Below are 17,603 nucleotides of genomic sequence, written 5' to 3'. Positions count from 1 at the left end.
ATAGGGTTAACAATAACAAAAAAGAAAGGTTATTTTTAGAGTTCATTTTTAAAAAGAGAGTTGAATTCCAGCCTAGAAATTACAGTGGTGGCAATTAGTTTTATACCTACAGCAAAACCTACAGTATTGAATTTCTCCTCTGTCAGTTTTATGCAACAAAGGAAGAAATTCAGGAGCTGATCCATCTCCTAAATTAATGAGCAATACACCAACTCCTCTTCATCTGGATAAGGCTCAGGACTTGGAGTTTTTCATTTAAAAATAACCCAGTACATATTCAGTATGATGTGCTATGAACCTCTGACACAGCTGTCCATCTAGCCTGCCACATGCCCCAAGAACACAGGGTTTCTATTCAGCACATTTCTAGCATATATACACCATAGAACATTGTTAATAAAGATAGAGAATATTTGTAGTTAAAAGCACATGATTCTCCAACACAAAATCATGCCTTCACCAGAACAGAACTCTTCTGAAATTACGTTTTTCTCCAGAGATAACTTCTTGCTTCAATGTTTTTAATTCATGGGAGAAAAAGGAGGCAAGCAATCAATGTCAGTCTTGGAGAACAGGAAATAAGCATGAAATTTGGGAAAGTGATTTATACTAACCTACACAGAAATGCCACCTGTTCAGTTAAAGTTACAAGGTTTCTGTTTATATTTAATTTGCACATACTGAAATTATCACTGCCATATTTTGGTTGAAGTCCTCAGAAAACATGTCTGCTCTGAACATATCAGGATCTGGAGAAGTCAGACCCAAGCCACACCATTTCCTTGGGAGCAGCAGATCCTTCAGGTGTGGCAGGCACTAGGAAAGAAATCAGAACAATCATTCTTTCTTTTTACCTATACAAGATATGATGATATTAGGGAAGGAAACAATGCATTGTTCAAAAATCCAAAAACAGGAGTAAGAGGAGTGACTAATGCCTTGCCAGACCTCTTTTCAGAAAGGGAGAGTAGCAAAGGCCATGAGATTGAGTCTGATAGATAAAATTGAAAGTCAGACCACACATACATCCAAAACACAACCTAAAAACATCCACAAACCCCTGCGTCTACATTCTTGTTCATCAAGCGATTAATAGAAATCTTGTAAGCTATTTCTCTTTGCCACTTCTACAAACTGCTTCATTAAATCAACTGAAGATTCCTGTTGTAGGCTATACCTGATGGATTGGTCAAGAGAGAAGTCAATTTTTCCTTACATATAATTTTTTTCTTGTTCCCTACTTAATAATCAAAATCAATTAATTATACCCAAATAACCTTTAGGTGGCAAAGTCATAGAATACCCTGAGTTAGTAGAGACCAACAATGATCATCAAGTTTGACTTGAGTTCTGCACATCCCCAAAAATGATACCATACACCTGAGAACATTGTCCAAGAACTCGACCTGTCAGGCTTAGTGCTGTGACCACCTCCCTGGCGAGCCTGTTCCAGTGTTCAACCACCCTCTGCGTGGAGAGCTTTGCGCTAACATCCAACCTAAACCTCCCCTGACAACTTCCAACCATTGCCCTGGGTCCTACTGTTGGTTACCAGGGAGAGACCAACTCCTGCTCTGGCACTGGCCCTCATGAGGAAGCTAAAGACTGCAATGAAGTCTCCACATCCAAGCTGAAAAACCAAGCAACTTCAGCTGCTTCTCATCCAACTCCCCCTTGACACCCTTCACCATCCTCATGGCCCTCTTCTGAGCACCCTCTAATAGCTTTATTATTATTCTTATATTGTGGCACCCAGCACTGCACACAATATTCAAGGTGAGGCTGCACCAGAGCGGAGCAGGACAATCCCCTCCCTTATCCAGCTGGAAATTCAGTGCTTGATGCACTCCAGGACAGGGTTGGCTTTGGCTGCCAAGGCCCTGCCAACTCATACTCCACTTGCCATTGACCAGGATCTCCAGGTCCCATTCCATGGGGCTGCTATCCAACCCCAGTCTGCAAGGGCTGCCCCATCCCAGGTCCAGCACTACAGAATCCAGCATTCACCCCTGTTCTAAATGTCATTAAGGCTGGTGGTCATCTCTCCAATTTGTCAAGATTTCCTGTCAGGGCCTCTTTGCCCTCAAGGGAGTCAACAACTCCTCCTAATTTAGTGTCATCAGCAAACTTACTATAGCTTTGAGTCCTGCATCCAAGTCAACATTTAACAAGGGAGGAAATAATGCATAAAAAACACTCCTGACAATTATGCAGGCATGACAGACTACTGATTTGAGTTCAAATTAAGTTCTCTTCCTGGGAAAGGTAACATCAGTGCAAAATTTCCCCTCCAGATGCTCTAGATAATATGTCACGATCAGTTCTCTTGCCTCAGACTTCCCTCTCCTCTACCAACAGCCAAAAGACAGGCCAGCTGATGTCAGCTGTAATATGGATACAAGATTATTTGGACTTGGATTAAGACCAGCAACATGGTATATGAAATAAACTGAACAGATGGTAAGAACATTCAGCTTTGATATTCTTTTTTATCCTGGTCACTTTTTTGCATCAGACTTGCTTGAAATATGCTGATTATGCAAACCCTGAAAATAAGCCTTATACTCTTCAGATAAACATACATACATTATGCAATCTAATATTGCAACAGCAAATACATAACCAGGCCAACTCCTAGCTGGTATTACTATGAATTGTTGCTAATTAATCCAGCTTGTTTGAACAAGTCGTGCAGTGGATGTGCAGGTACTCAAGTCTCTAGTATTGGGTGTGAATTGCCTAGAGGAGGAGGGATTTCCCATACACAGAATTCTTCACAAGATTTCCTAAATTTACACCATTTAAAAGCATTACCTACACTGCATATTGGCTTCTACAGCACTGTTCTATGAATAAGCAGAATTTACATCCAAGTGAAGATTATGAAATCGCCTTCAAAAGTTACAAGCCTATCTGTGCTATCCATTGGACAGTGTTTTAAACAAATTCTTAATAAACATTTTTATCTTGTTTTCTAACCTGAAAGATATTCAGAAAAAGCATTATATACTTTTTACTCTCATTTATATCCCTGAAATTCTATTTTTCTTTCTAAGTTTTACTACATACAGTTCCCATAGAGTTTCAAAAAGTTCCATAAAGAAATTTCTTCACATGATCCCTTCCACAACAAAAATTACTAAAGTACTCCTATGCTTTTAGCATACCTATAAATAAAGAAATACCATCATATTCTGTATTTTTGCAAGGCTCTTCAGATAAGTAGAATCCCTGTAGCCTGTTCTTAGTGTGTCTGAAATGTGCACAGTCTTTAGAAATGCAGATAATCAAAAAAAAAGAGCCACTAGGGAAACAAAGTGATAACATTAGCTAATGCCACACAGTAATGTTTATTTAACAAATCTGTTGCATGCCTGACATTTCCCCTGGCATCAATTTATTTTGTTTTGCTTTTCTCTGATAGTAGCACAAATGCATTTAAAATGCAAACTTCTTTTACACCTTTCAAAGTGTATACACAATATAATAAAAACATATACATCTTTTTTAATATCTTATGGGAATACATACTGGAGATGTGCAGAAAGCCCAGCTGCCTAAGTAAACGATCTAGATTATGGAAAATGTTCATTTTTAGCTTTCCCAATAGCTACTAAAACTGCAATTGTCAGTGCACTGTACATCACTGCATTATGTTATTTATAAAGTGCCACAATGTGACAAAATGATGCTATCCATCAGGGTCCAATCTTAACTGAAAGTGGCAGGGGAAGTGGTGTGGATGGAAAGATATCTTCACAGACCATTCAAACTGGCAGTTTGGAATAGTTACAAATGGCAATTTTCAGAAGTTTAATTTACTGGTCATTTGTAAAAGCGTACACAAATGACTCAATGAACCAAATTAGAAAAAAAATTTCTACTTTCAAACTTCTCTGTAATCAAGCCATCTCTTTCTCCACTTTCCTTCCAGACAAAGTTCATGCTGCTTCATTCATCCACTCACTTCATTAGAGTCCTAGATTTGTCAGCTTTTCTTTTCAGGATCAGTACCTTTCTTGATTTAGAAAGCCAGCCCAGCCACTTGTCTCAAAAAAATACCATTTATTTTCCCTTTTCCTTGATATCCAACAGTCTCTGCTGCCTCACTGGATTTTTTCTGAGCACTGACAACCCCAATTTTACATCTTCTCTTCTAAAATACTCGTTATATCATACAACACCAAGGATGACACAGGACAACACACCAGGCAGGATGACATCCTCTCTCATGTATATGAATAATCTATTTCTACACTAACCATTTTTTTGTTTTAAATGGGAAATAAAGTGTATTTGAATTCAAAGTATTGGGGAAGAATAACCCTGAGGCATGCATATGCAATGATTAGGCAGCAGTTAGATACTACCATAACAAAAACACCAGTTCAATTCTCAGAGGTCACAAAAAATAAACAGTATTAAAAACTGAAAAGAAAAAAACCAAAGGAAAACAACAAAACAAAAAAGTAAAAATATTACATTATTTTTTTAATCAAAATACTCACAAACCTTTTCTTTTAAATGTAGCTCTGACTACCTCATTAAAGAGCCAAGAGGAATACAGAAAGTATTCAAAAGGGAGACAGTTCAACTCTTCAACTGCTCCCTTTTCCAGCAGAATTCCACCCATATCTATGAAGTAACAATTGCTGAAGTAAAGCACATCACCTGCTCTACTTGTTGCTTATCAACATATTGAGAAGCACGTTTAAAAAGACACAAAGAACTTTCTCCACATCACAAGAACTGCAACTCTTTGCCTGAGAGGGAGTGGAATTCAAGAGTCTAAGTGGGACCAAATAGCTGCCAATAGTTCATAGTCCAGTAATAACTAAGAACAGACAAGGCGTAGCCTACTGAAAGAAGGTCTCTAATGACAGACTGGTTACAAAAGGAGACCCAGCATTTTGGGAATGAGGTGAGAAACCTTTATTCTCAAGGTAGCTGTTCCTAAAAGCAACAGGTACTCATTTTCAATTTGTTTAATCTCATCTCTTCAGTGCTCCATTATGCTTTCTTCATCTCTCCTACAGAACCAGTCAGCTTGCATTTCTACCTGTGACAATCATCAACAGTTTCCCAGATGCAGGAGTTTGGGGCAGAAGTTTTCACAGGAGAGAGGATACATCAAAATAATTCTTTGACCCAAAGGAAAAAATAGTCTAACTCAGTTAAATTACCTCCAGTTATAAGCCTAAGTATTGAAAAATTAAAATAAGCTAACTGGAAAACTAAGTTTAACAAGGAACTGTACACACCTAGGCAGTTTAGACTAGACATGAAATTAATACTAAAGGTTTACAGTTTTTTTAAACCACACTTAAGAAAATAGGCCTAGCTATAGAACCTACTTCATACCATAGAAGTCTTACTGTTATTATTTCCACAGCAGAATCTGGAAGAATACCCTAGGATATGCTGCCATATGGTCATATTTGCTCAGTTCCCCAGCTCCATCTATTTTCTTCTCCCTTACAAGGGCAGCTTGTGTTGCACAAAAAAAAAAAAAAAACCTAAATCAAAACTAAACAATAAAAAACCCCAAAAACAAAACAAAACCCCCACACACAACAGAAAACGCAAAGAACAAAAACAAACAAACCCCAACAACAACAAAACCAAAACCAAACCTACAAACCATTACATGAAAAGATATTAGTCTAGGTATAATGCATCACCTAAAGATCTGTTGGCCTATATAAAAATATCACTGTTTACTTATTTGACTGATTACTCCTGCACATGGCAGGAGAACAAAAAAAATGAATGCTTGCTCAAAGACATACCATCTTTTGCATTACAAATAATGAAAGAGTCTGCACATAATAGTCACAGCTAAACACCATTAAGAGTACTCATAGCACACATTTGGTACACTGCTATGCTCTGTTAGTATGGTCACAGTACAGAGGTTTTGCTTCAGAATATATCTTGCTGGGTACCAAGAGTCTAACACCTGAACATGTTCATGGAATTATTTTTGAGTCTGCTGTCTTAAAAATAGTTTAAGGTTCAGTGGAAAACAAACAACTGTAAGCACACTTCCCTCTCTGACTTCAGTGGACCACACCAGCATGATTTGTTTCCATCCATCACCAGGACCAGCAGTAAATGAATTGGCAGATATCTCAATTTTTAAGTGGAAGACATCTCAGTGGGTACAAATTTTAAGTGGCAGGCACCTACTTCTTTGGTGCTCTTTTTCAGTTTCATATACTCCTGCTCACTATTACCTTTGCAGAAAACTCTAGGCTTTTTTTGGTTAGCAGAGAAAAACTGAAAATCTTCCACAGAAAATTGTAATCACTATATTTATTCCACATTTATCAACTTGACATGATGAGCCTTCATTGTTCTTCCTTCTAAAGATGTTTTTCCAGCACCAACACCAGACAACACAGAAATGTTTAGGTCAGACTAATGTGTTACTAGCTGTAGGCTACAGTGTTTTATTTCCCTTCTTCAGCACCAGTGCTGTTCATCCTCATACAGCGTCACTCTAGACCTTTCTCTGCCACTACTGTTTTTCCTAACCTGTTAGTTGCCCTTGTCTAGATCTGTTATTGCCTCTATCCCAAGCTCTAAAACTTGGATAGGAAATCTTGAATGTTACTACCTGAATTCCACAGTGTAATCATTATATGATTTTGGACATGTCAGCTGAGGGCAATGTGCAAGAGCCACTACTCTTTGAAGCCTCACTTTTTCTTGGGTGTCTACTACATAAAGAATCTTCTATGCATAATATGACAGAAAAAGCTAAGTTGGAGGGACCCATGAAGATCATCAAGCCCAACTCTTAAGCCTGCACAGAACACTCCCTAAGAGTCACACCCTGTGCCTGAGAGCATTGTCCAAAGCCTTCTTGAACTCTGTCAGGTTTGGTACTGCGACCACTTCCATGGGGAGCCCATCCCAGTGCCCAGCCACCCCCAGGGTGAAGAACCTTTTCCTGATAGCCAGCCTAAATCTCCCCTGACACAGGTTCATGCCATTCCCTCAGGTCCCACCACTGGTCACAAGAGCAGTCACCATTTGTCCCTCCAGCTTCCCTCATGAGGACATTGAAGACTGCAATGAAGTCCCCCCTTCTCCAGGTTTACCTCAGCTGCTCCTTATAAGGCTTCCCCTCCAGATCCTTCACACATTTTCATGGTCCTCCTTTGGACATTGTAATTTGGATGCATAAGTTTAGGTTTTGACTTTTTATTACTCAACACCAGAAAAAACCAAAACAAACCCAAGAAAACCTCAAAAAACAAAAACATCAAACACAACCCACTCAGACTGAGGGTTGTTTCCCTGCCCTGCTCATATCAAAGATACTAGAATGTGTTACAAATAATAAAATTGAGGCAGCAGATTAACTCAATACATAGGAAAGTAGTAATATGCTGGGATTCACTGAGAACTGCTGCTGTAAATTGATTATTTCAATTTACTCCTTCCTCTTCCCACTACCCACAAATAACATATAGTATAATGAGAGATGAAAATCTGTTTGAGACTAATTAGAGATAAGGAAGTGCTTTGCACAGATTCTCCTTTAGCAGATGGTTTCCACTAATATTCACTAATAAAAGCCTGTTTGAGGTGCCTTCATTCAGTTAGATTGGAGGAGGCAAGAAACAGCACAACTATGTCTGCAATTAATTTCATTAGAAAGAATCTGTGTCAGTACTGTTCAGGAACTCTGTAGGTTTTATGATTTCCTTTAGTCCATGCAGATTTATTTTCTGCAGTGCACCTACCTGGCAGCCTTTCTGTAGCAAAACTGGGGATTTTGGCTGTGAAGACAAAGTCTGAACTGGAGTCCCTGTTAATATACAAACACACACATATTAATGTGGACCCTTGAGGATAGTACTACCTCCGTCTTTCATTTGTCATCAATGTAAACATATTACCCACCTATCAAAAGTTTTGAACAACTACACTGTAACAGGTCAATTACTGTATCAAAAGCTCTCATAAACACTGTTTCTGTTGGCACTGTACTAAATCATCTCAAGTGTCATCAGATTATTTTGGCACCCTTCCCCTGTCTCTCCTGTGCCTTATTGCATCACTGCCCAGAAGGAAATATTTTCTATGAAAAATATTTTAATTCAAGTAGTGGGGAAAACAACACAGCCCTGGCCAAATGTCTAAGGTAACATACATTTAAGCATGAATAGCAAATCCTTCCCAAATAAAGTACTATCATGTAGAACCTAGAAGCCACTTGCTAAGTATGACAAAATTCAAGTAATTAGATTGTACACAAACATTTTACATATTAAAAGTAACCACAAAAATATCTACCTACTCAAAAAAAAGGACCCACCTCCCCTCAAAAAAACCAAACACAAACAAACAAAAACATACTTTGTGTTTCTTAATGCCAAAGAAACATTTCAACCCATGGTCTTGTCCCTTGCTCAGATCCTCTCCATCACCTGATGACTTTTTGCCATCTTCCTGTGCTCTTTCTGGTGGGATTTCTCATTACTGATCTTCACTTAAAATTATTCTATCTTCTAAATACCATCTTGGTTCCACCCACACAGAGCAGACAAGTGATTCGTTCCTCCTCCTTCCTCCCACACCAGTGAGAAAACAAACCTGAGGTCAGGACTGATTGTTTACTTTGCCTCAGAATCTGCATCCACAGACAGAATACTCATCTCCCTTTGTACCAATTAGACTTCCACAAACTGCATTGATACCAAGTCTCTACTTTAATGAAATCATCTTAAATATGGGTACCTTAAACGTCCTCTGGCAGAAAGGCACCAAAAGAAGAGACTGCCTGAGATGATCCTGTGCTGCCTGTGAAGATTATTACACGTCCAGATAGAGCAGGAATAGAACAAGAGAACCTCTTCACCAAACCTACCGCTAGAGCCAAAAAATTTACACTCAAATCATGAACCCTGGGGAACAGAAATTCTTCACAAGAATACTGTACAGAGGTACAGTTTATGGACAGGTCATTTCATTTGTTTAAAAAGAAAAATACTGGAATTATTGAGTTTATTTGATATTTTGAGCCTGTAGACAAATTATGCATTTTTAAAAATAATCATCTGCATTATGAAGTTTGTCTCATCATGAATGATTCTATAATGCGCTTTTTAAACTGTCCCAGTTATATATGCGAAAAGAAACTATAAAAATCAGAATGAATGAACAATTCTTAAATTAGTACAAGGGCAGAGCAACAGCTTTTTTTCAAAAATGGCTTTTATGCTGAACATGTTTGCAGTTTTCAAATTTATGGGTGTAGCTGTCAACATGTATATTCACTTTTAGAATAACATCCTGGCTTAATGAGGTCTCCTGGAATGATTTATTTTAATAAAAAGTTAACATGCTTACATATGTGGTTTCCACCTTTCTACTTTTTTTAAATATCTAAGCTACTCTTCAACAGAGATACCATAGCAAAGTTTAAAAGTAAACTTCACAGCCCATTCAAATACTTCAACACTTCAAAGTCAGCTTCCAATAAAACTTTCAAGTAACAATTGTCAAAGCTAACTCCTAGCAAGCATAGATCCATATCTTCAGCCAGAAATCTAAGCCAGAATAGGGTCACAAGACAGATGCATTTTAATTACAATTACATAGCATCACACCAAATGATGCCAAATGAGTAAACAGAAGAATTCTTACTAGTCTCTTCCTCTTTGCTCAGGCCTTACAATTGCAACCCATGGGATGTGTACACCTCACTTCTGTCTCACCATCATTCCATCTGTCTCCAGTTTATACTGTTTTTGTTAGGCAGAGCATAAGATGTTTAGATTGGGTCAATAATCCACACAACCCCCTCAGAACAAAAGCTCCCCAACAACATCAGGCTGCCAAGCGATGATTGAGAATTATCCAGTAAGAACACCAGTGCTTCACTAATTCAGAATTGCTCCATGAGACTCCACAAGTCACTGACAGAGTGGATTTCAGATTCATACCCATCCCTTCAAGAATGTCTCAATTATGGGTCAAACAGATTAAGACTCCTCTCCCACCCCAAGCAGCTGAAGTAGTTGTTCTTCTCTAATGCATTCCATTGCATCCTCTCATTCACTTTTCTCCTTCTCAGGTTCGAACCGCTACAGACCACTTGGCTAAACAGCCATAGTTCTGTAGCTTTTGCTTGGAGATTGTTTCCTCTAGATCCATGATCATTGTTCTCTTCTTTGAGAGATCCCTATTTGTTTAGTTTTTCTTCTCTTGTTCTGCCCACAACCACTCTTATATACTATAAAGGCAAACTATTCCACTATAAAGATGGTCAGTTAGCTGAAATATTTTTTTGTTTTGTTTTATCTGTATAACCTAACATAGCAGAGTTTCTCCATCACACTTACTTGTGAAGAGTCTGTATTAGATCAAATACATATTTCTCCTACGGTTACAACTTTGAAAACATCCTGAACAGTACACATGCATTAATCCATTAAATATCACGCTTTCAGCACTAGATTCAGCAACTACAGAACCAATGCTGCTTCCAGATTACATCAAAAATTTGTTCAGAGAACAAAAAACCTCTTTTCTAATGAAAAATATCTAGCAAGACAAATGACAAAAAAATACTCAAGAAATTAATTTCTGCAGCTAATAAAATGTAATTAGAAAGAATTATATACACAAGAAGACACAAGTTGAAAGCTGAGAAGAGCATCAATAGTTAACACTATTGCAACTCCTTGGATAAGTGTAATGGCAAAAGCAAATTCATTCTTCCCTGTGTTTCTAAATCCATGCTGAGTGATATGGCCTGATTTCAAGTGGAAGTAGAAGCAGAAGTGGAGCACGCATTCCTGCAGACAAATAAGCATTTCACTTCACCACAGAGCAATCTAGAATTTGTTTGTTGCCAACTCCCTTTACCAAGGGGTAATACAATTGAGCTGTACCTCTTTTCCATGGGAAAACCTTTAAGCCCCACCTGTACTGCTGGTACTCTGAACCAGCTCATTAGTTTTATTTCTAGCAAAGCAACAGAAAAAATTAGATCATTCCTTTACAGTGATGAGGAATGAAGAACTTGTTCTTTAAAAGTGTCACACATCTTACACTTTCACAAGGCCAAGGCCATTTCAAATATAGATACTCACTGCAAATTCCTTCCTTATGGGATTCTCAGGGCCATCATGAGGGAAGTTTGGTTGGGGTTTTTCAGTGTTTCTTTTTTTTTATGCACACACAATGCAGGATAATAAGCATAAAGAGCAATACCAATGTACAAGAGAAAAACATTCTTAATTTTTAGTTCAACTTCATGTACTGCTCTTCATTTACTTCAAAAATAGAGATGTTCAGTCACAGTGAACCCAGTGACCACAGTCCGTCATTAAATATAATATCAGCTACAATTTCCACTTCAGCACCAATTGAAGTATCACCTTATTACACTTTGTAAATTTCCACAAGCCCTTCAAGTTATTTTTGACATCTTTGACTCTGATCCTGCCAACACTTGCACACATTATCTTAAGCATACAGAAATCTGTAGCATTAGGCACAGCACACAAAGATGTACATGCATCATTTAAAAAATGAGGACTTCTAATTGTTTAGTACCGAAGCAAACCCTTCCAGACGTGATGTGTACAGGTTAGGAAAAATCACTCCAATAGCATATCTATTGTTGTTCCAAGTGTTAGCATCTCTTAAAATTCTCTCAGTACCCTTCCATCCTCCTACACTTATCACCTCCTTTACATTCTCCTTAAATGCCTAAAAATAACTAGCTATGCATATGGTCTGAGCACCACAGCCCTATACCATATAGCTGGGGAAAAAAATATTTTAGTTTGCATAGCTGACCTCACATCCATCATCAGAAGATATTTTTCCATGAGTTATTTCCCAGAACTTGAACATTTAGTTTAGGCTGCAGATTTGGCCATTGCAAAGATCCGCACTATTTAGTGGAACAAGTTTTTTTGTTAAAAAACTACCACATCAAGCTAAAAATTAGCAACAAAATAAAACAAACCCACAAACTGTGAATGCTTCATGTCTTTTTTCTCCCACATTTGTAAAGGGATTTAAAATTATATATTTCATTTCCTTCATTTTAAGGACTTTTTTTCATTTTAGAAAGATTTCATTGACACTAAAAACCAGTCTAAATTCATGACCTCACACAAAAACACAGCATTCTATGCCATATTCAGGAATGGGGAACTAAACATTCATTCTTTGTTCAGCTTCAGCCACAAGGAGAATAGCAGGAAGCACTTCAGTCAACTTGCTCTCAACATTTTTCTACTAACATTCTTCCTCTAGCAAATCCTTTTTCATCTGCTCCTTCCCTATCCCCAAGCAGGTGACTGGTACACTAGAAGGGGAAGCTGAAGTATCTTTGTCAAAAGTGGTTGTTTTGAGTTAGCTCAGAGCAAGGACATCCACGTACAATGCATCTCTGGGAGCACTGCAGAAATGCTTTCCAAAGACTGCCTTCTGCTAAAGTCCCTAGGCACAGTCTTAATGTCTCACCATCAAAGAGGCAAATCTTCTATTTTACCCAAAGACCAACAATTTTTACTTAGAATTATCCTCCCCAGTGAGCTCCTAGCTGTGCAAGCTCAGTGGGGACAGCAATGCAAACACTATTGTTGGGTCTTACTCCAGTAAAGGCTTTGCTACAGTTGTGCTGCCTTCTGCAGCCAGGCCTAGAAACACAAACAGCACTTCCTGGAACTCAGGCCTAAATACTGCTGTACAGAGCTTAGCACTTGAGAATAAAGGCACCCTACTTCAGAAAAATGAGAGAAAACGCAAAAGGAGCAACACAACAAACGCACGACAACCTCCAGTCATTATTTTCCTTTCCCACCCCAAAGCCACAGCCTTTAAAAAATAAAAATAAACAATTTTACTCACTTTTCATAGCAGCCTCACCAGAGCACACACCTACTGCCCAAACACTGCTCGCACATATTTTTTTAAGGGCAACTCATTAACTCTGACAATTTCCAGCTGGTGGGGCTCATCAGCCTCAATGAGGGGCAGCTGCTGGGGTTGCAGAGGTTGGGTAGCTCTCACCCCCCTCCTTGTCCAGGCCCTCCAGGAGAAGCTGGGGCAGACCCTCACCTTCCTTCAAGCCTCATCTGCAGCACCTCACTCCTGTGGTGTGCCTGGGCCATCAGCTCTGGCCTTTGGTGGCACTGCACCAGGCAGAGATGGAAGGAGAGGGAGAGAACAGAGAACTGGGGGCTGAGTTGTGCTCCTCACCCAGCGCTGCCAGCCCTGCTAGCATGGCAACTCACAGCTCGCCCCAAAGCCTCCCTCATGGCCCCGGCATGCTTCAGCTCCTAGCGTGTGGCCAGGTCTCATTACCTCCTGAGCCCTCTCACAGAGGTGACAAAAACCAGCTCCCACCCTGCTCACTGCACATACCAGCAGATGCCAAAAGCTGTGTCATGTCAGCACCCTTGGCTGGCATCAGCTCCCCACAGCCGCAGCTACCGCCGTGAGGGCTCACTTCTCTCAGGAACATGGAAGGCAAGAGGCCTGGCCCCAGGACTGATTTCTGCTCCAGCTACTCCCTTAAGGGGCAGTAAAGCCATTTGTTTTCTTTCCCCCCTAGGAAAGGAGGACAGGCCCACCTCCTGAGCCAGCCCTGCAGGTTCACCAGCAGCAGGCTGCTCCCCCTGCCAGCGGGCTCTGGGGAGTCCCTGCTGCCACCCCAGCCAGGCCTGGCACGGGCACAGCCGCAGGGCTCTGCGCACCTCCCACCCCTCAGAACACGGCGTGACGGCAGCCATCCCTCAGGAGCCTCACTTGGCGCTGGCCACACTGCCCAGTGACACACCTCCCACCCCTCAGAACATGGCGTGAGGGCAGCCATCCCTCAGGAGCCTCACTTGGCGCTGGCCATGCTGCCCAGTGGCACACCTCCCCCCCCTCAGAACACGGCGTGAGGGCAGCCATCCCTCAGGAGCCTCGCCAGGCGCTGGCCACGCTGCCAGTGGCGCACCTCCCACCCCTCAGAACATGGCGTGACGGCAGCCATCCCTCAGGAGCCTCACTTGGCGCTGGCCACACTGCCCAGTGACACACCTCCCACCCCTCAGAACACGGCGTGAGGGCAGTCATCCCTCAGGAGCCTCACTTGGCGCTGGCCATGCTGCCAGTGGCACACCTCCCACCCCTCAGAACATGGCGTGAGGGCAGCCATCCCTCAGGAGCCTTGCCTGGCGCTGGCCACGCTGCCCAGTGGCACCATGGACATTAATGCCCCCTTACCTTCCTTCCCGAGGAAGCCCTGGGGCTCCTCACATGCCTAAATCCAACATGTGCTGAAATGTTGTAATTGTAAAGTTTTGGGGAATCATCTGTATTATCAATGTTCATCACATCAAGTTCTATTTTGAAAATATGACTCACTAGTTGATAAGAGTTTTCCCAAATTGCTTAAAAGATTAATAAAATAATCAACTTAGCAGAGGGGAAGAAAAACCACAAACTATTCCTGTAAGGAAATCACTTTATTGCCTATACATGTGAATGAGCTGTTTTAATGCTCAGGTTCACTGCCTCCTCTGCATTTAATCTCTTCCCTTTTATGTCCTACTCTGAATTTTTTTAAAAGACTTTCAGGCTTTTATAAAATTAATTATACAAATCATTAGTATTAAAAAGGTAATATAATGGTTTCAAGAACAAGCTTCACAGACTATCTGCATATTTAATCATCTCTGCTAATAAATTTTTAATCACTCATTGAGTTCAGGTTCTTGTCTTGAAGCTTAACTTGATAACAAACCTAGCAACTGGTAGAACTAATTGGTACAGAGTAAGTGAATAATTTATAAGAGGAAAAAGCACTGGGTGTTCTGGAGGTGTGCAGAGACCACAAGTCACAGATATTTCTGGGAGGGAGCATGAAAACAGTGGCTGATTGCAGGATTTTCGTGATACACTGCTGACATCCAGAGGCCAACAGTCAATACTGTTCACATATGTGAGCCAGGCTGTAAAGCGTGCTGTAAAGTCAGATTCATTAAGTTTTAAATATTCATGCATTTCATTAAAGTTAACATTAATTGCACTACCATACACATTGATTATGCATAGACCATAAGTGTTTAACCTCTGAAAGCTTGCAAGTATATTCAAGTAATGGGGTATGTCCTATCTTCGATGAATTCGGCTACCAAGTTGAAATTAGAAATGGAATGCATTACAGTGTATTAGAATAGTACTCTGAAATTCCAGAACAGTCATAAAAATAATTGTTTTTCTAATCAAACAGAAATGCTGATGTAAGCTGTAAGTTTCTTTGTCTTTTTCTAAACTAATTAAATAAAGGTAACAAAAATTACGTATAAGATTTCTTACAGACAAATGCTAGATTGATCTGCAAGCCACAGCTAATAAATAGGTTTCAACAGTTAAAATTAATTGATGAATGAGTGGCTTCTGTTTAGATGAAGATGAGTAGCTTTTAAACAACAAAAAAAGGCTATTCACTTGAAATAAGCAGATTTTAACTTAATATGAGATACTGCAAGCCCACTATGGAATAATTCTACCCCCAGGGAAGCACAAAATGCTACAATTCTTAAACCGGGCTGTAACAGACAACATTTGACAGAAATTCAATTATCCTTGCAAGATCCCACTTGTAGTTAGTTACATACATAATCCTCTTTTATTTAATGGGTTAAAGCTCTCCTTCAAAACATTTAGCTGGATGACTTGAAGACTCACTATATTGCAAAAAATTCATCAAGTGACTTAATAAGATTGTTAAGTAAAAACACTCAAAAGTTTAAAAATGTCACTTAATGCTGCCCCTGCAACCTTAATTCCGTCCGTGTACGTATATACCTTATGAAACAGCAGTGAATTAACTTTTAATCTCCTTTGAGCCAAGAAGATTTTTAGATTGGAAACTAAGGCACAAAGGGCATGCCAACAAATACAATGCTGAGCTTTAGCACAATCTCTGCACAAGCTCACATCTCGCAGAGCATACCCCTGCAGGGCTAATTACCCCAGATAGCAACTGAGGCTTGTGCACTTACACTGCTTTTGGTTCCTCTACATGGCGAGCTCAGTTCTCTCCTCCTGACAGTGCACTACACATAAACACTCTGGGAAGCATAAAATTTTAAATCTGAAGAAAACATGAAGAGTTTTTTAAATACTACGCTTCATACCTAGGTGTTTTGGCATCAAGTAAAGGTAAAAACGTATCATTTAAGTATTAAAAAACCTTCTGCAAATAACACCAGTTTCTTCTGTTCTGTTGTTTGTTGATTTTTTTGGGGTTTTGTTTTTCCTTAAAAAGCAGTCCATAAATATTCTGTGAGGTAGATATAAAACTGTCCACATTTTGTAGAGAAGCAAATGTTGGAGACAGATAGACTGGCTTGCCCAAAATAGTACTGATGTCTTCCTGAGCTGTTAACAGCTCCTGATTAGCCAATTCTCTTTGTGAAGGTGGGCACCAAAGTGTAGTATTCCTAATTAGAAGTGACAATTAACACACTGAAATTCTGTCTAAATAGCATTGCCTACACCCCCAAAGAACTTTATGGTCAGACATATCCTGGCTGATCTCATAGAAATTCCTTGCTGTTTTGTTCTGACTGGTGGCAAGCAAGGATCTTCAAAGTCATATATCAACCACTTGTACAATTTAGGAAAAAGTCTGGGATATCAGAATATTTGAGTTTTGACAGGTGTTGTTTGGTTTTTTGATTTTACACATTAAGACTACCTCCTTCATGCTTCCTTCTTGAGTTATATTTAAACAAGGAGGTAGCCTGTGAAGTCATTTAAACAGCAAACTAGATTTTATTAGTTTTACTGGTGTGTTTTTTTCTGGCATGGTCACAAACAACAACAGAATCCACAAAAGGTATGCACATCATATAAAAGTGATTATGTATTCCCAGCAACATTTCAGTTTAGATTTTAATTAAGAGAGCTGTCAAAATGCAGGAGGAAATGCTTTGCAGTATAAGAAAGTTTTGAATACTTGACAGCTCAAATGTTCAAATCCCATGCTCATTAAGCAATACTTTATTTTACTTGGGCTTTTTTATTATTATTATTTTGGTTTCGTTTTGTTTTTTGGCTTTTTTCAATTTCACTTGTGAAACAAAAACAGCAGGCAAAGCTTCTTGATGGTTGATGTCTCCACCATGTGATATAATACCTACATTCTTTTCTTTTCTGATAGGTCCAAAGGTGACAGGTACTCAGTCACTGAGCAGGTGGCTTCTCTGCCAAGCATGAATACATAAATACAAATAAAAATTATGAAGCTTTCACATGTCCAAATAGAAATGGACTACAACAGACAATAGACATTTGTCATGAGATGATGTAAAAAAGGGATGCAGAGAATGTTTCTCCTTATTCTAACATCAACATCTGAAATAAAACTACCTGAGAAGTAACCACATTATTAAACCAAACCTGAAGAGGTTTTAACTAAAATGATTTTTTAAGTACAATTTGAAATTATGTTTGAGGTTTAAGAGTTAAATTTATTAGACTGTAAAGATTTTTACAAAGCTTTCCTAATGTAATGAGCTTAGGCACCACATATGTTGCATCTTTGGTACACATTAGGAAGAGTTGCT

This window comes from Melospiza georgiana, chromosome 7 (genome assembly GCF_028018845.1).
Source record: "Melospiza georgiana isolate bMelGeo1 chromosome 7, bMelGeo1.pri, whole genome shotgun sequence".
Lineage (NCBI taxonomy): Eukaryota > Metazoa > Chordata > Aves > Passeriformes > Passerellidae > Melospiza > Melospiza georgiana.
Note: the sequence above shows the minus strand (reverse complement) of the source record.